Source organism: Macaca nemestrina, chromosome 19, assembly GCF_043159975.1.
Source record: "Macaca nemestrina isolate mMacNem1 chromosome 19, mMacNem.hap1, whole genome shotgun sequence".
NCBI classification, from domain to species: domain Eukaryota; kingdom Metazoa; phylum Chordata; class Mammalia; order Primates; family Cercopithecidae; genus Macaca; species Macaca nemestrina.
In genome coordinates this window covers 8,247,311-8,270,377 of record NC_092143.1, presented here as the reverse complement: position 1 = coordinate 8,270,377, position 23,067 = coordinate 8,247,311, and the positions used below count along the sequence as shown (strand labels likewise).

The 23,067-nt window shown below is 35.3% G+C and overlaps 1 long non-coding RNA gene across 1 annotated transcript in view; it reads right to left on the bottom strand.

The window, feature by feature from the left end:
- The window catches only part of LOC105476931 (uncharacterized), a 232,206-nt gene extending 209,531 nt beyond the window's left edge, over positions 1-22,675 (bottom strand). Inside the window, exon 1 of the long non-coding RNA XR_011616782.1 lies at positions 22,599-22,675. This is a non-coding gene — a long non-coding RNA (uncharacterized lncRNA). The remainder of the gene's footprint in view (positions 1-22,598) is intronic.
- Positions 22,676-23,067: the final 392 nt, after the last annotated feature.

Below are 23,067 nucleotides of genomic sequence, written 5' to 3'. Positions count from 1 at the left end.
TGCTCACAAAATGAAAAGACAAGCACACAGTAAGAGAAACTATTGCAAATAGATTATCTGATAAACAACTGATATTCAGAATATATGAAGTACGCTAATCTCAATGGGTTAAAAAAGCAAAGCAAAAAAAAAAAAAGCAAAGCAAAAACAAAAATCAGAAAGGCACAAATTTTAAACAGAAACTTCACTAAAAAAGATACACAGATATCACATAAGCACATCAAATAATGCACAACATTATTAAACATTAGGTAGATGAAAATTAAAGTCACAATGAGATATCAGCAGACACCTATTAAAAAGACTAAAATCTAAGCTGACAATACAAAAGGCTGACATTATTAAAGAGTAACTGGAGCACATATACGTCTGGTAGAAATGTCAGTCAAATGCTAAAAAATGTTAGAATGCAATTTTGCACTTCTCAGAAAGTCAAAATGCACTTATCCATGACCCAGAAACCTCATTTGCAGATATTTACCCAAATTCACTGAAAACATTTTCCCACAAAACATTCATTGCAAACCAATTTTTTTTTTTTTTTTTTTTTTTTTTAGATGGAGTCTCGCTCTATCACCCAGGCTGGAGTGCAGTGGCACGTGGCTCACTGCAACCTTTGTCTCCCAGGTCAACTGATTTTCCCGCTTCCGTCTCCCAAGTAGCTGAGATTACAGGTGCCTGCCACCACACCCAGCTAACTTCTGTATTTTTAGTAGAGAAAGGGTTTCGCCATGTTGCCCAGGCTAGTTAGGCACTGCTGACCTCAAGTGATCTGCCCGCCTTGGCCTACAAATCTATTTATAATCAGTAGACATTGACATAACCCATACGTCCCTTAAGAAGTAAACAGATTAGAAAACTGCAGTGCATCCGTACAATGAAATACTAACTAATAATGAAAAGGTGAGCTACTGACTCAGATACAGTGGAAGAATCTTACCTGCATATTGCTAAGTGAAAGAAGTCACACCCAAAATGTGACATACTGACACAGCCTTCTAGAAAAGGCAAAACCATAGGACATACAACAAATCACAATAGTGCCAGTTACTGGGACTAAAGTAAGGAGTTGACTATCAAGGGAACATTTTTAGAGTGTTGGAAGTGCTCAGTGTAGTGCTGGGGTTGTAGACACATCACTCCATTTTTTCGTTAATAGCCAGAGAACTCAGAAATGTTAACAGTGAATTTTACTGGGTGCAAATTTTGTAAATAACAAGCAGAAAAAAATACTTAATTTTTAAAGAAGCTTTTTTCATATTCAGTGTGATGATTCTATATTTAGGTATTCTTTTTGAAAAATTAAAAAGGTCATATACAATTTTTCTATTTCAGAAAACGAAGTATCTCAAAACTTAATTTATTTTTGAGCTAAGGAAAGAAGTTTGAAATGCTAATTTCAAGACTTAAAAGTAAACAATTCTTTGAATTTAAAAAAATCATGATACGCTATGTCATAGGTATATCATTTGGGGAATAATTATCTGGCTTGTTTCTAAGATGAATGATGTTAAACATTTCCAAACATATGTATGTATTTATTTATATTTTTAACTGCCTTTTGCTAATCAGTGATTCTGATTTTCCTTAAATCGTTCAAACATACTATAGAATTGTTCAACAAAATAGGTAAGAATTAGAACGGAAACACTTTCAAATTTCTTCTTCAATGTGCTCTCTCAGGCATTCAGCACTGTTGATTTCCACTAGTTCTAGACTACCTTGGCTTCCACAGCCTAATTTTACATACTCTTGGTCTCCTAATGACCACCTGTATGTATTTCATCTTACGTGTCTCATGGATAGTGTAAACACAATGTCTCCAAGACCACACTTACTTTACCTTCTCTCTGAGGCATGTTCTTATATACTAGTGTACCACCATCCATGATTGATTCCATAAATTCTGTTTTCCCCTTGTGTTGTACCCATATCTCATCTATGAAAAAGTCAATGTTCTTTTTTATATGAATGTAATTCTTTCCATTGTTGCTAATTCAATGGAATCGGGTTTATGTCTTGCCTTATCTGAATTGCTACAATGTTCTCTAAAGTGTTCTTATCTTTCCAGAGTCACTAGAATGTAATAGAAATAACTGACTTCCTTACTTTAAAAATATGCCATATCTCCATATCTTCTAAAACCAAAAACTTGAATCCCTAAGGTTGTTTACATAAGCTTCCCCACTCCCAAAATGTGATCTCTGTCTCAGTAATTCCATCTCTTGCCATCCCACATTTACCTCCCTTAAATCTTCATATTTAAAATTTATTTAATATTAAACTACTTGCTCAATATCTATCATGATTCATTTGTTCACTTTATCATTAGATAACAGTAATAAATATTCATTATTTCTCCCTTTTGCATTTGCATCTTGCTTTATCTGAAATACCAACTCCCTGCTCTCTGCTTAAATGACCCATTCTAAGAAACGCCTTTCCTGACGATGCCATCCCAAATAAATTCCTATTATCTACCTCTTTTATTTTTTTACATCATCCTACTTGTATCTTCACTGCAAGTATTACAAATGTAAATGTATCTGTTGTTCATTTGTTTAATTATTATCTTTCTGCTTTCATTAGAATACATATTATCTGAAGTTAGGAGTCTTATATGTCTTCATAAACAATTTACCAAGACACGACATATGTCATGACATATGTCATAGTACATGACATATGGTAGGCATAAACAAATATTTGGGCGAAAAAAAAGAAGAAGAAAAGGAGGACGGAAGAGAAGGTATGGGGGAAGGAGGAAGTGCTGGTTTCTTAGTATGCCTTTAACATCTTAGTTTGCTTTTCTGCTATCATGCTGGATATATCAGTCTGTCCTTGCACTGTTATAATGAAATACCTGAGACAGGGTAATTTATAAAGAAACGAAGTTTAATTAACTCAAGTTTCTGCAGGTGTTCGGGAAGCATTATCTTGACCATCTGTTCAGCTTCTGGAGAGACCTCAGGAAACTTACAATCATAGCAGAAGGCAAATGGCAAGCAAATTCGTCTTACATAGCCAGAGCAGAAGGAAAAGAAAGATGGGGGATGTGCCACATACTTATACACAACTAGATCTCTTGAGAATTCTATCACAGGAACAGCACCAAAGGGACGGTGATAACCCAGTCATGAAGGAGCCACCCTTATGATCCAATCGCCTCCTATCAGGCCACACCTCCAACACTGGAGATTACAATTCAACATGAGATTTGAGTGAGGACACAGATCCAAATCATATCATTGAATTGCTAATAATAAGCTCTAAAGAATTGTTTTCTATGTATACTTGAAAATGTATAAACATTTCATAGGCATAGTGTTCTGCTTCTGCAAAGATAATCTTACCCAAATAGGTCCTTTATTAGCTTATTATCCCCTTCTTTAACTATAGAGTCATAGTTAGAATAAGGGAATAACTAGAAAATGTCTTATTTTGGCCCCCTGAAATTTTGCCCACCTGGTTACAACTAAGCTTGTATGTATTTGCAATGCTCCAGGGGTCACATGGAAGTACATTAAACATTGGAAATTGTAGAGATGTATGTCTGTTTTCACTCCCCCCCCCCGATGCTTATGTTTGCATCCGATTTCTGCCCCTAATGAATTAAGAGTGTGTTTCCTTTATTAAGAAAATAATGGAAAAGCTTAGGCTCATATAGAATTACTAATGGATGATATTGAATCTCTAGCTTAACTAGATAAATCTATGTTTTAAACCCTACTCGTATCTTGGACTTTATAATCATTTAACTGCACTCACTTTTCTCAGCCTTCTTCTAATCTACCTTGTGTTATCATTTACTCGTTACCATTATGTTAGTTAACATAATTTAAGAAATGTCATGAAAGCTGTAATATTTTCCAATAAATAAAGTGTAAGTAGACCTTTTGGGATGAGTTATTTTGGTACTCATAAATTAGTCCTCTTGAAAGATAATATTTCAACCAAAAATGGATATTTTTCTGTCAGTGAAATAAAAAAAGAAAAGATGAGTACACCTAATGGCAGGTTTATTATGAATGCTCTAATATCTGCCAGCTGTGAGGAATGAGGTAGCAGGATTCTGTTTTAAACCCACAACTCTCTTGTGTCTGAAAGTATTCAATAGCTTACTCAGCCTGAACAATTTATTATTTTGAAGCCTACTCCATAAAATGACAAGATTAAATTATTCAGTCAATATTGCAGTGTTGGCTTCTGTCATGGATGTATTTAATTTAATAAAAAACATTGAATGACCCATTTATCATATGGTTACCATTTTATACATTGCATTTGTTGACACCATCTCTTTTTTTTCTTGGCATTGAGAACACTAATTAATTCATGACTATGATATATCATCCACAGTAAGTGTCCCTAGAGCTCTGGCAGGTTAAAAAACTGGTCAAATATATATCTACTAATAACATTAATCATTGTACTTAACAGCATTACTTGTGATAATACAGGAATTCTTTAGTAGGCAGAGTCTATAGAACAATTGTTATTATTTATTCTTTAGTATAGTCTCTGAATTGCTATGTGTTTATAATACACTTCAAGGTCTCTTATCTATACAACACTGTCCCCCTGGAGAAAATTTCTTTCAGATATCAGGTTATAATATATAACACTGAGCTATTTAAGTTTGGGAGTAAAAACGTTTTGTATTTTTTTTTTTTTGTCTGGAGCTCTGTGCATTTTGAAAAAAAATAAAATTGACTTTTATTATTTAAATCAGTGAATAACACTTTCTAGTTTTTTGCCCCCTGCACTAAGGTACTGTTTAATTCCAGTGTTCTTAAAAGAGATCCTTCTGTCATTTTCCAAATTCTTGTAACTTACATGTAGAAATAACCATTTCATTTTCAGGTAAAAGATGAAAAGCCCAGTATTTAGTGAGGAAACAAAAATAGTTGTACAAATCTATTTTCCCTGATATTTTGAGCATACACAAATATTTTAACTATTCTAATAACAACAACTTTTCACTGCACAAAAATCTTTACAGAAATAGGATTTTCATTTGAGTGCTGATAGCCAGTATCCAAATTAAATTTCGGTAAAAATGTAAAATAATTGAAGTTACAGGCCGTTCTAATTGTATAGGGGATAAATTCATTTACTATATTGTAAATGTGGTCAAATGTTTGAATATCTAAGTAAATATTTTTAATATTCTGTCTTTCAGGGTAGTTTACTGTTTTTTTTCTTTTTCTTTTTTTTTTTTCTTTTTTCGAGATGGAGTTTCACTCTTGTTTGCCCAGGCTGGAGTGCAATGGTGTGATCTCGGTTCACAGCAACCTCCGCCTCCAGGGTTCAAGTGATTCTCCTGCCTCAGTCTCCTGAGTAGCTGGGATTACAGACGCCCCACCACCACACTCGGCTAATTTTTGTATTCTGTTCTTGTTTTATAAAAATCTTTCTGAAGCCTGATTGTTTAGCATAAAGCTTCAGAACCTAAATCCCAACATATATTAATATAGCTGTTCAATGGGCATCCAAGATGATTCTCTTGCAAGTGGTTTGCAGACACTATGAGAAGCAAGTCTCTAAACAACCGTATCATCTCTGGAATATTTATATTTTTAGTGCACTTTAAATCAGTCATCCAAAAATCTAGAAATTCTATTTTCCAAAAGTAAACTTTTTAAAAATTATAAGTCTAAGTCTGTTATATTCTACACAAGCCAACTTCACCTCCTTATATCAGCACCCTAATCTCTTAGAAATATATTCCCAAGAGAATCTGCTTCCATGGTAAGAAAAGTAACATATTTTCCTGCCTACTTTCCTCATATTCGTTTTTTCACTGTTCATGCAGCCTCCTGAATTTTGATATAAAAATATCATAAAAGTCTTATTAAAGAAACTATGAACAGGTGAAAACAATGAGACACAAAACTATAAATAAAAATAAGGGGAAATATTTGCTTTCATTCGACAATGAAATGAATAGAAAAGCAAAGCTGAGGAGATGGTCTTAGTGCAGACATGAGGAAGGTCGAACACTAAGGCGATGGCAAATTCTTAGAGAATGATGCTTTACTGTTCCTGGGTTTTCATTTATATAAGACACCAGATGATAACAAATAATGCCAACTGAAATTCTGAAAAAAGCTGAATGACAAGCCCTGAGGAACAACTATATTGAAGAATAGAAAAAGTCATTTTTGAGTAAAGTTGCTCATATTTTGTTTTGCATTCACATTTGTTCATGTTAACTATAATTCTTCTGAGTTCAGCAATTGACTGCTTAGTGTAATAAAATGGAGTGATTTGGGGACTATAAATATTTGAGATTATTGTTATAAAGTGGATTTCTAGGTTAGAGGGACATTTTCATCATTTCTTATTGAATATACAGAAGCAAGAATAGTTTTATGTTATCAAATGCTTCTGAACCTTAGAGCCTCATTCTTTTTGGATATCATAGAAGAAAATCAATAAAAAGATAGATACAAAGTCAAACTATCCTGCCATCAAGATGAAGCATTGCCCTCTTTAAGTGCATATTTAAGTTGTGGCATAAAATGGATCATAAAAGTTTTGGTGTATTATTTATATGGAGACAGCTTTCCTGTCTCATAAACTCTTACTTTGCTTTGAGTGCACTGGGAAACAAGGAAGCCTAGAAGAGGCACTAAGAGGTATTGTGTAAGAGTATATATTGATTCAGACAAACTTTCTAAAGTCCATTCTCAGTCATGCTGCAGGGTTGCACGTTTTTGATTGGATTGGTTGGAGGGTGGCTCTCAAGGCTATGACCTGGCCTACCGATCGTCAGCTTGTCAGTGAGGTTCAGCATTACCTGAAAAAGCTACAGTGCATTGATCGTGCCACATAGAAACATTGCTCCAGCAATGTGTTGTTAGATAGCACTGAGGTTTAGCTATCCTGTGCCTGCTCAATGCATTAACCATTCAGCTCAATGCTGTTACACCAAATACTAAATCATTTCAAAAGTCATCCTTGTCATTACAAATTAGCACGTCAAAAACTAGTAACACTATCAATTAGTGAAGTGGGAAGTAATGGTAATGTCTGTGAATGTCCAATTTTTACTTGTCATCCTATATTCTTCAGTATCTCATGTCAGAACTGGTAAAACTATACTCATCCTTTTTTCCCACAATTCCTTCACACCAAGAGTTTGAAGATTTCAAATGATTGATGCTTCATTGGAAAGGCTGAGCAGAAACAGCATAACATGTTTCCACAAGAAGTCCATTCCAATTTCTCCCTTGAATCATGTGCTCTTCACTAAACAACACTATTTTAGAAATGAAAGGTTGGCTTTGACCAAAACCAAGTTTTGCTTTTCAATACTACACATGAAAGCTACTGAAAAGTCAGATATATTTAAAAATAGTTTATTTTAATTAATGATGCTTCTTAATGGGACATTAACAAGAATTCTACTGGATGTCCTGTAAAACCAATATTAAACATCTCTTAGCTCAGGGAGCTATTGAAAGAGATGGATAGATTGATAGAGTGAGATGTCAGAAGATCCCCTAGAATTATGAAAATTACTACTTACAAGTATGTATTTTTTCAAAAAATGCATTTCACAATTTAACTATATCTTTTTTCAAAAAGTGAAGAAAACGAAGCATGAAAAATAAAATAAATGGTTTTTATTCCCATTGATTTGAATCAAAGGCAGATATGTTTGTACCTTTAAATATATTTATATATTCAGTCATATAAGTTCAAGGCTTTTCCACAATGTTGAAACTAAACAATTGAGTTGCTGCTGTTAAATCCATAGTAGTTTCTTACCTTCATCAAATTACATTCATAGACTACTTAATGAAAGTCAATCAGTGTACCTTGCAGGGGACGGAGTCAGAGGTCATGTGATATTCATAGCACTAATGACTTCCTGTCTGCCATGCTGAGGAACAGAGCTAAGGTCAGGTGAAACAGGAATAGAAACCTGTTATACTTTAATCGTTCTTCATTATCCATTTCATACTTTATGAATGAATATATTGGAAAATTCAGAAATTTCAAGTAAGAATGTCTAAATACTGATACAAAGTTATACAAAAGACTTGGGGAAAAAAACCCATTTTGCCATCTCATGGCTTTGTCAAACTAAATTCATGGGTACGAAACATATAAAAGGCAATTTAGTTCACAGTTTAAAAACTCATCGTGAGGGAAATGAAAAGTTGGTCAGTGTTTATAGCAGTTTCAAAAGCATATAGTAAATCTCCTGTTAAGCAAAAATTGACCTGGTTAATGACGCATCCATGCTTTTATCTTGTTCTTCCCTTTTTTAACCACCCCAAACCTTTAAAAAACAAACAAAAAAACAAAAAAAAACCCTCAAATTTGGTTATTGTCTTGTTTGAGGGAATAGTAGACATATTTAAAAGATCAAACTAAAGGATTCAATTTTATTACTGGAAAGAATCAATGACCAGGAAGTTTTAAGAATTTTACATATATATATATATATATATATATATATATATATATATATATATATATATCTTTTACACACACATAATATATATATCTTTTATACACACATATATATACACACACACAGTTTTTGGGAAGTGTGTCAAAAGTAAAAAATAAATACTGGGGTTCTCAAAATATTATTTTCTTTTTTTCTCAGTTATATATTGATTCAATCGTATTAGGTAACACCCATACACCCAATGACCACTAACCTATGGCCAACTTCGAGCTGCTCCTGAGCAGGTAGAGATGAAAAAGCCACTACATTACCCACTGAAGGTTAAAAAAAAAAAAAAAAAGTTCATGGTTACCTAAGATTAGTGATTAGACATTTACCCAGCAGCTAATGGAAGCACAGAGGAAAAATCAGTTTTAGATAGTGATTGTTGTGAACATCTTAATATAGAAAATATTTCACCAAAATATTTTTCTGGAAATTTCCTTTTCTTCCAAATACACTGTACCTAAACTACAATATAAGTTTTTAAAAATATCCTTTCTGATCCTTCTTAATTTAGTTTTTAGAACTATGTTTGAATATATTAAGGAACTAAGAAATTGGGCTAGTTTTTATTTTCAAAAGTTTATTTGTATTCACTGTCTTTAATTGATGATTCTGAAATGGAGCTATAATCTTGAAACATAGTCATTAGTGGTTAGCATTTGTGTATTTTGAAAATGACAGTGTTGTATGTGTTTAAGGCATAGTTCCTTAAAATGATAATGTCATGTATTAGGAAAGTGTAGGGAAATGGGTATTAATGTATGCACAGTTTATGAGAGAGTATATGGGTAAACTTTACATGGCAAAAGTTATAGATAGTCCAAGTAGGAAATCAGTTCTATACATTACAGTATGTTCATCAACAGGAATCACATGCAGATTTTAGGGAAGAGAGCTTATAATAGCATAAGGGATTATTAAAGAAAATCTTTTGTATAAGGTGTGAGGAAGGGGTCTAGTTTCAGTTTTTTGCATATGGCTAGCCAGTTTTCCCAGCACTATTTATTAAACAGGGAATCCTTTCCCCATTGCTTGTTTTTGTCAGGTTTGTCAAAGATCAGATGGTTGTAGATGTTTGGTCTTATTTCTGAGATCTCCATTCTGTTCTATTGGTCAATGTGTCTGTTTTGGTACCAATGCCATGCTGTTTTGTTTACTATAGCCTTGTAGTATAGTTTTAAGTCAGGTAGCATGATGCCTCCAGCTGTGCCCTTTATGCTTAGGATCGTCTTGGTTAAATGAATACATGAACACAGGGAGAGGAACAACACGCACCCGGGCCTGTAGGGTGAAGTAGGGGAGAGAGAGCCTCAAAATAAATAGCTAATGCATGCAGAATTTAATACCTAGGTGATGGGATGATAGGTATAGCAAACCACCATGGCACACATTTACCTATGTAACAAACCTGCATGTCCTGCACATGTATCCCAGAACTTAAAATAAAATAGAAAATTGTATGCTGTTGGGGAAAATGTTTGTAACATTGTACACAAATTTTTCTGTATTTTTGGTAAAGCACATTATGAATATAGAATATAGTAATATGTAAACTGAGAAACTTAATATTCAAATGGACAATACCAGATCATATATGAAATAGATTTCTGACATGCAACTTCTACAGCAGTCAGCTTACAAAGGTCAGGATTTGGTAAATGGATGGCAGCTTTTCTAATTTTTGTCCATTTCCACATTAGTACCAACTAGAGAAACTCAACTATGCTACAGAAACCAACCACATAGAGTTTTTCTCATTAGCCACCTCCTGCTTTCCTAAGCCAGCAAACCTGTCAGAAAACACTTGACGGCTCCTCTTTTGTTTTCCACTATGAAGCTTTTCACACCACACTTGCCTTTGAGCTTTTATCAAAGGCAGGTGATTTGGTGGGTCCCTTTATACGTAATTTCAATGGAATATTTAGTCATTTACTTTTTAGTTGTTTGGAAGATTTATTCAGGAATCCATAAGGATGTTTGCTGTCTATTTTCTGTATGAAACACTTAAAATAGAATATCCCATAGTTTATACACGCTTAACATTATAATATTTACTGATCTTTAGACACTTTACCATTGTAATATGAACACAAGCCCTAATAGAGGGATGGTCTGTCATTCCAAATGTTAAATTTTCTGAATTTCTAGGAAATAACAGAAATTATTTTTGTGGAAGAAATTACATAATTTATACAGATAATCATAAAATGCTGTGATTTTTATCATTGTTAAAATAAAAGCCTATCCTCCTTTGTTAAATTATTTTACATGGTCTTTAATAGAAAAGATTAGGAAACGTTATTGAATCAATAATATTGTTTAAGTTGGTTTTAATATAATCCTTATCATTTTGATTACGGTCCTTACTACAGACTCCATATGTTAAAAAAGATTTACATTTTTATAATTCCCTAAAAATCATCTATTAGCTTTTAATAATATTTAACGTGGCCAGGCACAGTGGCTTATGCCTGCAATCCCAGCACTTTGGGAGGCTGAGGTGAGTGGATGGCCTACGCTCAGGAGTTCGAGAGCAGTCTGAGCAACATCATGAAACCCCATCTCTATTAAAAATAGAAAAATTAGCGAGGTGTGGTGCCTGGCACCTGTAGTCCCAGCTATTCTAGAGGCTGAGGTGGGAGGATCACTTGAGCCTGGGAGGTGGAGGCCACAGTATGCTATGATTGTGTCACTGCACTCCAGCCTGGGTAAATAAGTAAAACCCTGTCTCAAACAAAATAAAATAAAAATAAAATTAAGGGTACTCTTAAAACTTTTCTGTCCACACGTCTAACCCATCTATCCAAGCTTCTGTCTTGGCAGTCATCTTGCTTTGACATGTGAACTAAGACGAGAGGAATTTGTGGCCATATATGTGTCCATATTTTTACTTCACTCTAGCCTCTTTATTGGCATCTTATGAGCTAGAGAGTAACATCTGTAGTTTTTGTGATCAAAGATGTATCTACACTATGCAAATTGTTAAATTGCCTTGCTTTTTACTCTCCTAACAGGAACAATGATCCAGTGTTAAAGTCAGTATTATAACCCAAAGAAATAATTTTACGTTTTTAAATGATGAACCCTGTCTTTAATTTCATAATGTTGGTCAGATGTTCCTTTTTATAAAGTAGACTTGTTCTGGAATGTGTCTGTCTAGCCAGTGGCTCTACTTTCTCTTCCCACTTGCATCTAGGTAAACTGAAGAATTTAATTCTGGCCAAAAAAAATTCAAGTGTAAAAGAAAGTTTATTAATTCTAGGCTTCACTTACAGAAAAATCTTCCAGGAGTCTCCCATGCTGTTTCTCCCCTGTTTGTGGGCAAAGCGAGGACATTCACAGTGATCTTGGAGGCCACTTTGCATAAATGAAAGAGCCTCCATTATCCTGTATGCATAAATAACTGGACAGAGCAGAAGCTCTTCCCAATCCACCATCTCCACCACTAACTGAACTTTATGTAAGCACAGAAAAAGAAACTTATGTGTAAGTGATTGAGATTCCAGAAGTAACTTTTTATTTCATCTTGTGTTTAACTTAATAAAGTGGTTATTGTTTTCTTTAAAAGGCATATAGTATAATACTGCTTAAATGGAAATGTAGATGAATCTGAACAGCTAATCTAAGCCTATGTATTTTATTCATCATCGTAAATATAGTATAGGTAAATATAAACAGGGAGCTTGTTATTCTCATTTCAATAAATTAAAAGATTAATTTTTTGCTTTTTTTTTTTTTTTTCTTTCAGACAGGGTATCACTGTCTTGCCCAGGCTGAAGTGCCGTGGTGCAATCACAGATCACTGCAGCCTACACTTCCCAGGCCCAGTGCATTCTTCCACCTCAGCCTCCCAAGTAGTTGGGACTACAGGTGCGTGCCACTAGGCCTGGCTGATGTATTAATTTTAGATAGATATGGAGTTTTGCTATTTGCCCAGGTTGCTCTCAAACTCCTGGACTCAAATAATTCTTCTGCCTTGCTCTCCCAAAGTGCTGATGTTACAGGCATGAGCCCCCATATCCAGCCTATTTTTTGGTTTTGTTTTGTTTTAATGCATGCACAAAAGCTTGAAAAGGAAGATAATTCTTTCTATTGATTTCTTAATGTATAATGGAGGTAGTTATCATCACCTGTGGGAGACACAAAGCAGAAGCAGGCAAGGGAGTGGGAAAGTTTGGTAGTGAAAGAAATGAGGTAGGGTTTCAGGTGTGCTATGACTGGAGTTTGACAAGGGAAGTTGGATGCAGGCTAACTACAAGCAAGGGATCCCATGTAATTGTCTTGGGGAACATATTTGGGCTTCTCTGGTTGATCCTGAGTTGGATGGAATCAGAGACAAAAAATAGGGAAGCTGGCAGTTCTTGACCCACTCCTGACCATTCTAGGCAGATAGAATTTTAGATGTATTTGAGAACTTTTGAAGTATTTAACGTTTTGTAATAATCTATTATATAATAATGATCCAATAAAATGTATTTTCTTACTATAATGTCAAAGAATCTATAAATGGAATTACAATATTAAATGCACACCAGACGAATGACTTCTTGAGGACTCTAGAAGTCCTCAATTCATGGATTGTTTCTGCTCTGGATATACTTTGGCTTCTCCATTATATGTGATGCACATCCCTGATAAGGAACTTAACACCATACTTGACACTCCATGCACTAAACCTTTCACTACACAGAAAATATGTGTGAAGCAAACCCATTAAAATTTAGACAGATTTTACCAACTTATTGCCCAAACTTACCCATTATCCTTTAAAGCCAAAGGAAGGAAAAGCTCAGTTGAAAAACTTATATGTAGATTTCTCATACTTTTCCAGTAAAGAATTCAAAAGGATGAAAATATTGTATTTTTTTTCAAGACTTTAGAATCATCAGAAAATTGTTATCCCTGACTTCTAGAAGTACATAACTGGAATATCATCTTGGTAGCAACTCCAGCTGAAAGCATCTTGTTTCTCTGTAGTCAACCTTCCCTGTGTTTTTTCAACGTACATCTATATCAGAACAGTCACTATCCCTTTGACTTTCCCCTGGGGACAATAATGTACCTGCAACATCATGGCCTGGGCTTCACCAAAATTCCTTCCTAAGTTTTTCAGCTCCCCAATGAAAACTTAACACAGCTAAATTTCCCTTTTAGTTCAATTCTGATGTAACATATAGATGATCTCTTACTTTCCTCATGGAACAGTGAAGTCTCTAAAAATGATTCCATCTTCTCAGGCTCAACCTTAGAAGAAACAAAACTTGGAATTTCCAAGAGAGAATATAATTTTGCCAAGACACAATTCATTATTTGAGAACGTCCTATCTAATGAGGGAGAAATATTCTCTATTAATAAGCCAAAAACTATCCAAACTTATTGAAGACACATTACAAAATCATAAACGGTAGGATTTCTAAGTTTAATTGGCAATGAGTGCCAAGGTGTTATAAGATTACAACACTTCTTTATGAACTGACTAAGTCCTTAGTAAGAGACCCTTGGCTATGGGAACCTAAACATGAACGCTTTTGGTAACCTGAAGAGACTTCAACAGCTTTTTTCTCTAAGCATCTCTGTCTACCAAAAGTTTTTTTTTTTTAATCTATTCATGCATGAGCTACACGGACAATCTTTAGGGTTTACCTTTTATCTCACGAAAATAGTAAAAAACAAAAACAGTGGTGCAAAACCTGTTTGTACTTCTGCTAAAAATAATGCTGGGCTGCCTGCTTGATCTCATGGTTCTTTACCCAGTACAGACATTACTGCTGAGAACACACAGCACTTTTCAGTCAGTCCATGAACCTCTTCTGAGATGCTGTTAATCTTTCCCTCTCTCATTACCCTTCACCACTTCAAAACCTGAAGTTCAGAATAGTTTGTTTTCCTCAGTTGCGGAATATTCTTTGCCTCTCTTGTATTTATCGGTGACTGTCATTGAAAATAATAATATATTTTTAATGGGCCTTATCTCAGAACTAAAATTTGAGATTTTTAAGCAGGATATATTATTACCAATTCAAGCTCTCTTTTAAACTATAGCCCTCTATGGATGTAAAATTAGCTGAGATGGCAGCATTTATTGCATATACTAGAGCTTGTCAACTAGTCAAAAATTATCTATACAGATGACAAGTATGTCTTTCGAGAAGTATATAAATTAGAGTCCACACAATGGATGTAACCCTTATCTAAAATGGACAATTTAAGGGACTTTTAAGTGCATGCCTACTGTTTAGAGAGGTGGCCATTATAAAGTTTGAGGCCTAGGCAAATCCAGATGTGGACACATGGAAGCTGAAGGAAATATAGAAAAGCATTACGCCAACGAGTAGCTGTATCAAAGGTCAGGATTCTGTCTTAATCATCAAAGGATACATTTTGGAATAATTCAAATAAGTCATTATAAGATATCAATAGTTGGTTTGGGAATGAAAGAATGAATATATATATATTATATAGAGAGATATATATGTTATACATATAATATATATATTATATATATGGTTGTATTCTTCACTCAGATAATCTCTAACCCTCCCAAGATGGCTGCCTGGTAGCACCCAATGATTTCAAATGGATATTCTCTAAATTTCTTCATAAAACTACTCACCACGGTAAAGACAAATTCGTTGTTATCTTAAGTCAGGATTGGTAGGGGAACTTTGAAATGACAGCCGACATTATTTTCAAGTCATGAGTCATTTGTCAGCAGCCTAAGAAAAACTGTAAAGACATACATGAACAGAATCCAAAGCCCCAAGAGTATCTTGAACACTTTCTTGCCGATTTTATCTGACTTTCATCCCCTCAAAGAGATTTTTAATATGACTTAGTCATCATATACCTATTTTAAGAATCAGGTGGAGGGTTTCTTAATGAAAATCTATACTTTTCATAGTAGTTAAAAGGCTGGCTGATTTTGTGTTTTCATCTTGAGGTGCATATCTGTGGGAATTGTGATGAATAATTTTATGTATTGATGTGACTGGCTCATGGGATGCCCAAATACTTGATCAAACATTATTATGAATGTGTGGGTAAGGGTGCTTTGGTTGAAATTAATGCTTAAATTTGTAGACTTGGCCAGGAGCAGTGGCTCATGCCTGTAATCCCAGCACTTTGGAAGGCTGAGGTGGGTGAATCACGAGGCCAGGAGTTTGAGAACAGCCTGGTCAACATGGCAAAATTCCATCTCTACTAAAAATCCAAAAAATTAGTCAGGAGTGGTGGTGTGCACCTGTAGTCCCAGCTACTCAGGAGGCTAAGGCACAAGAATCACTTGAACCCGGAAGGCGGAGGCTGCTGCTATGAGCCAAGATCGCACGACTGCACTCCAGCCTGGGTGACACAGCAGAACTCTGTCTCAGTAAATACATACGTACATACATACATAGTAAATGTGTAAACTGGAATAAAGCAGATTATTCTCTCTTATGTGGGTGAACCTCATTCAACCAGTTGAAAGAAATAATAGAAAAAAAAAAGTCTGACCTTCTGCTGAAAATGAGAATTCTTCCTGGCTGACTGCCTTCAAATTGGGATATCAGCTTTCTTCTGACTTTGAACTTAACCTGAAACATCAACTTCTTCTGAGTCTGAAGCCTATTGGCCTTTGGACAGGAATACCACCGTCAACTCTCTTGGATCTCAGACATTTGGACTTAGACTGAAACTAAACCATTTGCTCTCCTTGGCCTCCAGCTTGCTGTCTCACTCTCCAAATCTTGGAATTTGCCAACCTTTATAATTATTTCACGAGACTATTCCTTATTTTATGTGTGTGTGTGCACGCGCCCACATGTGTGTGTGTATAATGTAATATAATATATTGTGAAATATATGATATTAAATTGTATAGAATTATATAATAAATATTTTATAATAGCATATGTCATATATTATATAATCACATAATATATCTTAATATCATACATATACACATGCATATACACAAAAGCAGACATACGGATATATAATATATAATACATATGTGGAAAAGTATTACCAGGTATTTATTTACTATGACCAACAGGGTAAGGCTACCTTTGCACAGCATTTTCCTAAACACCTTCTTTATGATTATTAAGCAGGAAATTTTATCTATTGATGGATGCACCAGAGAAAAACGTCCCTTGAACACTGTTGAAGTGGATCTTATCAAGTACTGTTAATAATAAATATATTAGTGGAACTCTAAGGAATCAATTCCTAGTTCATGTCTCATAACTAAAGAAGAAACTTAGAGCACCACACAACTGGAAGTTGATTCCAATTGGGGACTTCAAACTGTGGCTTCACAGAGATCCTCTAGAAGCAGTAGGTCTTTGGAAGCAGATAGTGATGCAAAACCTTTGGAAGAAGCAGATGGCCTCCGATAGATTTCCAAGACATTGGAACAAGGCCCCTGTCTAATTATTGTTTTATTTTATATCCACTTGCTTATAAACATTTTTCTTAAATAGACCTCTGATTGTTTTCCATACACAATGACCCTTTGTTTTTTTCATCTTCATGTTTGTAATTGTTAGGTCAGAAGATACTCACTCTAATGTCATTTTCAAATTATCCCAATCATTAGTCCTGCCCTCAGTCTTAGCCCATTACCAAACTCCCATGAGAAACACCCAGTCTCATACAATGAAATCACAGCAAACTATAGCAGATGGCATTTCCACTTTCATGATATGGACAAATTACCTTTAACAAATCAACTTGTGACTTTCTAGTATCCCTTTGCCCTCTAAAAAAAAAAAAGAACCAATAATCACAATCTAAAGTCCACACCCTGAGTAATGCTAAATTTGAATTCAACATCCATTTTAGGGTACTACACTAAACATTTGCCACCTGGGATAGACTAATGGAGATGCAAATATATAACTTAGCTAACGTAAGGCCTCAGTTTGATCTCCCACATACCCCTACTGGATACTCTTTTGTTTGTGGTAAAACATCTGATTCCATTTGCCTCATGCTAACAGGTGTGCTTTAGGAACAATATTGTGAGATGTGTCTATACAAAGAGACCACACTTCTCTGAACACCGAACCTATAAATTTTGACACAAATGTGATTTCTAAAATGAGGTCACCTTGATTATTCAGGCACTCTACCTGGGGAAATCACTGATTCATTTTTTTATGTGAACTGATTCATTTTTTATGTGAACAAGTAGCGTTTCCAATGGTAGAATTCAGACAAGTAGAAAAGACTGCAGAGAAATTATTACATTATTAATGGAAACACTGCTGTCCTAGATGGAATATAGATCAATCTCAAGAGCATGAAGAGTGATGCATAACGCATTGCTCTAGGTTTCTTGTTGGCTAGACTTGATGACATGTGCGCCATGGCTATTATTTCTTACTGTACTTGGATCAATGAAGCAGGTAAGCAGACGAGGCTATGCATTCCCTTAAGGAAAAAGCTACTTGGCTTTTTCATCATTTCTCAGGTTCATCCTAATGGTCTTTGGAATTTTTCTGTTGGACAATTGGGGTTCCTGGTTCTAGAGGATCTTACTTGGATTTTTAATGATTCTTGTTTTTGTCATAGTGGTCCCAATAATGGCCTACTGAATTGTATTTGAGTATTAAACGCTTCTTTATCATCCTTTGGTACATGATGATGCAACAACAAAAGGTAAGTAGAAATCATCATAAAACTAATTATAGAAATGAATGAACAATCTCTGAGAAGATCTGGATCTCTAGCCTTCTTTGAACTGACAAATCTCTTCCTAGTGAGAAATTGACCAATAAGAGGATTGATAAACAATATACAAACAGATTTGATCAATGTTTGTCAGCTTCCTTATATTTCCCCCCAAATTTCCAACTCAAGACCAAACAGAAAATGTCGGATTCATCCCAAACAAATCACAGAAACCCCTCTTCTAGTTAATTTGTCATGTCAAAGCCTTCCAGTCAAAACATACCTAGATTTTTGTTTTGTCACTATGAACCTTTCTAATTTTTCTGCATGCCTTTGAGTCTCTGCCAAATGCAAGTCAGGGTGGCTATAGCAATCTGTCTCTGTTCTTATTTGGGTGCTCTGTTTTCACAAGACAAAATATGCAATGTTACATACTAAAATAGAAAGGAGAATTATCACATTTTGTCTTTCTGTGTTTTCAAATTTTGTATATAAATATATGTATATATTAGCGAGATTATACAATTATTTTAAATTATAAATATTCATATGCAATATACAATTTCTTAAGTTTTCATTTCAATGAGAACAAAATGAGATCAAGTTTGCCATGTCCTTGCAGCTAGGGTAAGTGAGAAAAGCTTTTCTATGAGCCAGTTTCAATATTAATTTCTGAAATACATTTCACATAGAACTAAGATACTGAACTACATGGGAATCAAGAGATTAAAGTTAAGAAAGAAGATCCAGTCAAAAACAAAATGAGAGAACATGGGAGCAGAACTTTAAGTTCAGAAAGCAAATGAAATGAACCTTTTATAGAAAAGCACCTCAAATGCATATCCCTGTCTCCTGTCGGGTATCCAACATTATTCTTGATAAGTTATCTTATCTAATCTGCTTTTCTCAGTAGATTGTTGAAACATAGTTTTAATGACTACAGTATAAATAAATAAATCAGCCAAATTCCAGTAAAAACCCCTGACCCAATACAATTTCTAGACATCTAATCCTGGGGAATCTTTCTTTGAAAGCAAGTAATATATACACATCATTTAGACATATGACATATATTTTGGAATCTCTTAATACGCATTTTGTTTATCCATATTTACATATGTTCATATACATACAATCATATATATTACATTTACTTCTACTGGTACTTTCTAAATGTCCAAGTTTACAAGTACTGAATATTGTTTATTTCCTGTCAGAGGGCTTTAAAAAAAATTCTGGATGGGTGCAGTGGCTCATGCCTATAATCCCAGCACTTCGAGAGGCCGAGGCGGGCAGATCACCTGAGGTCAGGAGCTCACGACCAGCCTGACCAACAGGGCAAAACCCTGTCTCTGCTAAAAAATACAAAAATTAGCTGGGCATGGTGGTGGGCGCCTGTAGTCTCAGCTACTTGAGAGGCTGCGGCAGGAAGAATCACTTGAACCCTGGAGGCAGAGGTTGCAGTGAGCCAAAATTGTGCCACTGCTCTCCAGCCTGGGTAACAGAGCAAGACTCCCCCTCAAAAAATAAAAAAATCTGTCCCCAAAATTACATAACTTTGAGACAGAATGAATGATTCATGAAACAATTTTATTTCTTTGACTTTGATTAATAAAGTTATGAAAATTATGTAAAAGTATAGTGGCATCTAGAAATCAAGTGGCAATAGAGATAGAGATTAATTATTTTTAGGTAAAACCTACATATAGCATAAGGCAGAGTAATTTTTAAAAATCATGCTTATTAAAAGCTACTACTCTCTAAACCACAAAATAAATGAAAAGAATTAGGAAAATAGATTAGTAATAGTGTAAAAACCTTTGTCAGATGATAATCTGCCATGTCTAATTTCATTTCATATTACATGACATTAAATGTTCAGTCTCCAGTCAGCAGGTGAGAATTGTTCTTTGAGAATAAAATTTCCCTTTTCCACCAACATAGCAATTCTCACTTCCCTGATTGCTGAGTGATAATTAATACTTTTGGATCCAGATGGACATCTAAAAATATGATTTTCATTACCTTTTTTCAGGTCACAGAAGTATAAATGCTTTAAAAAAAAAACCACTGGTATTTATTATTAACTATTGTGTAGTATTTTTAAAAAGCAGAAATGTTCTTCATGATCCTTCACATATAACTGTCTTACCAAATTTTCTAGTTAAAAAAGTGCATAAATAAATAAGAAACTGTCATTAATTGGAATTAAAGTAAGTGTCCACATAGGAAAATGAAGAATAATCAAATAATTCAATTATTCTGATTTTCATGTAGATAACCACCACGAATTTCAGAACTACTTTTTCATTATTATTTCAATTGCTTAGTGAGGTGCAGATTGGAGCCTATTCATTTTATTTAAAAATGTAGATATAAAGTGACCATTCTGTGATTTGATAATAGGTCTTAGCTCCCAATATGTAAATCTAATCATAATAATAAGGTATTCTAAATAGCCTCTTTCACATGTAAGCTCATTATACAAATGGGAACAAGGTAAACAAGGTAATGTGTTTCTCCTCTCACAAGATCAATGGAATATAGTATTTTTTAAGTTTCAGACTAACGTTCCAACATCAGTATAATTTCACTCTCCTGGAAAATACTCTCTTGGTAAATGAAAGGATTCCTATTAAAAACGTAATAAAACCATTTGCTCATAAAACCCAGAATCAGATTACGTGTGTGTGTATATGTATGTGTATATATATTGTGTGTATACATATACGTGTCTGTATATATGTGTATCTATTGTGTGTGTGTGTGTGTATATATATATATATATAAAAGCAATGGAAATCAGTACTGTTGATGTAGATTCTCACTACCACTTCCAAAACAAGCATTAATAATTTTCCCAGGCAATGTAACCCCATGAGTATATACGGTAAGACTGGCCCTTATTTTTTAGGGCATTCTCAAAAATTACCACCTTCCCAAGAATGTCATTTGACTTAGCTATTAGGTTGCTTTTACAGCCCCCCAGTGGCTGGTTCTTCATTTATTTGAATGTAAAGCAATGTTAATGTTGCCCCAGGGATGCATAGAGTATGGTGCAATATTTCTCAAACTTCAATGTGCATACAAATCACCTGGGGATGTTATTAAAACACAGATGTGGATTCAGTGGGTCCAGAGTGGGGCATTCAATTACCTATTTTTAAATAAACTCCTAGGAGATCTCCATGCTGCTGGTCAGTTCTTGAATCACCCTTTCAGTAGCAAAATAGGCAAACGCAGACTGAAGCAATGCTTCATTTTCACCACCAGTTTATTGCCTATTAATGTGACTCTATATCAGTGTTTTCTTACCATTACCGAAAGCCTTTTGACAGTCACAGGGATGCTGGCGCTGAGATGTTGCAGTTGCCTTTTCATGCCACAGTGAGACGGTTCTTCCCGCTTTCCTTCCTCCTCCAGGTAGAGACCATGGACATCGAGAAATTTGTCAAGAACGCAACCTTTTGCTCTCCTCCCTTGCTCTCCTTTACATCCTCTACATTGTTTCTTTTTGCCAAGTGCCTTCTCTTGTTCCTTCTCCTGTTCCTTCTATTTCCTCTGTTTTCTTTCTCTCATTCATCCCCTGCCTTTTCATTCCTGATCCCTGTGGTAATTTGTTTTATCGTTTTCTTTCCTGCTTTTCTCATTTCTCTTTTTTCTTCCTTCCCACTTATAAACAACTATCTCTCCCAGGAAGTGACTGGACTCAAAATATGCTGCAGTGGTAGTTTGTATACGGATACGTGGAGGTTTTTTTTTTTCTCTTTTTTTTTTTGAGACGGAGTCTCCCTCTGCCGCCCAGGCTGGAGTGAGTGGCGCGATCTCCGCTCACTGCAAGCTCCGCCGCCTCCCGGGTTCCCGCCATTCTCCTGCCTCAGCCTCCCTAGAAGCTGGGACTACAGGCGCCGCCACCGCGCACGCTCGGTTAATTTTTTTGTATTTTTAGTAGAGACGGGGTTTCACCGTGTTCGCCAGGATGGTCTCGATATCCTGACCTCATGATCCGCCCGCCTCGGCCTCCCAAAGTGCTGGGATTACAGGTGTGAGCCCATACCCTTGCACTCACAGACTCTCACATAGTCACGTGCACGCGCGCGCGCACACACACACACACACAGTTCGCGTCTAGATTCTGATTGTAGCCCCACTTGATAAGATTGTATAACATACAAAAAAGATAACTATAATCCAGTCAACCTAGAGAATACTGAGGGAGTAATTTTATTCCGGATTGACTTTCAATTCTTTTTTGTATTAAGATGTACGTGTTGTCCTTCACTTCTAGGTACTGCAGGATTATTTTAACCTAGCCTATTCCCTTTTTATTCTTCTTTTTCAGAATAGAAACAGTCAGTTGCCAGGGGTCGTAAAAATTATTCCCTGTGTATTAGTCCCTTCTCACACTGCTATAAGAACTGCCCGTGACTGGGCAATTTTTAAAAGAAAGAGGTTTAATTGACTCACAGTTATGCATGGGTGGGGAAGCCTCAAAAAACAATCACGGCGGAAGGCGAAGGGAAGCAAAGCACCCTCTTCACAAGATGGCAGGAAGAAGTGCTGAGCGAAGCGGAAAGAGCTCCTTATAAAACCATCAAATCTCGTGAGAACTCACTCACTATCCCGAGAACAACTGGGGGGAAACCAGCTCCATGATTCAATTACCTCCACCTGATATCTCCCTTGAAACATGGACATCATGGGGATTACAATTCAAGATGAGATTTGGGTGGGGATACAAAGCCTAACCGTAACACCGTGTTTAAACAATGTGAAGTTATACAAAACATCTGTCAGCTTTGCTTAAGTCCTGGGTCGAAGAGCACTGCCTGATGTTTTCACTATGCTCCTTCTCATAACTTTTCTCGGGTCCTGTTTCCACTTACTTTTTTTGTGAGTTTACATTTTTCCTTCTTTGTGCTTTCTCTTCTATCTA